A 613-nucleotide genomic window follows, 5' to 3' on the forward strand; every position below is an offset into this window, starting at 1 on the left:
TGCTGAAGAGGTGCTCCTTAAAATGCCTGGTGGGATTGAGGAATGATTCTGTCTCTCTAAATTACATGGGTGTCAGTTGGCAACTTCTGTTAAACAAAGACTGAGAAAAAATGTTTCATAGCTGACCCAGGCTATTGCCAGTGATATTCTTTCACAGCTGTTCACTGACTAGTCCAGTTGTACCTGTTACCTTCAGCCTCACACTCTTACTCTCACTCCATCGTTCTTCAGGTTCGCACTGTCTCCTCCTTGTAGAAGCCTTTCCCCACTGGTTTCCAAAGCCCTCTGCTGCCATTCTCTCAACACATGGGCTCTCTCCTCCTTTCCTTTTTCCCTGCAAAACATTGCTGTGTTCTAAGTGGAGAAGGCCTTTCCCACAGGACTCCTGTGTGCATTGTGGGAAAGGTGCACACGACCGTACTCCTTGTCTTTTGCAGGACGAGCTCCTTCTCTTTATCTCTGGTAAAACTGTTCAGACTAAATTCAGGGTCACACCAATCTCAGCTGACACTGCTGGAATCTGAGGTGACTCTGGCTTTAACCCTCTTTTCACCAGTGTCTACAGTTATACCATTAAATATCTGAAAAACCAAGCCATGGGGCTCAGGGCTGG

At 46.7% G+C, this 613-nt stretch overlaps 1 protein-coding gene across 1 annotated transcript in view; it reads left to right on the top strand.

The window, feature by feature from the left end:
• Positions 1-613, top strand: part of LOC102373761 (unconventional myosin-X-like) — a 178577-nt gene that overhangs the window by 138381 nt on the left and 39583 nt on the right. The gene's annotated exons all lie outside the window — the stretch shown is intronic.

This window comes from Alligator sinensis, unplaced genomic scaffold, assembly GCF_000455745.1.
Source record: "Alligator sinensis unplaced genomic scaffold, ASM45574v1 scaffold673_1, whole genome shotgun sequence".
In the NCBI taxonomy this organism is placed as follows: domain Eukaryota; kingdom Metazoa; phylum Chordata; order Crocodylia; family Alligatoridae; genus Alligator; species Alligator sinensis.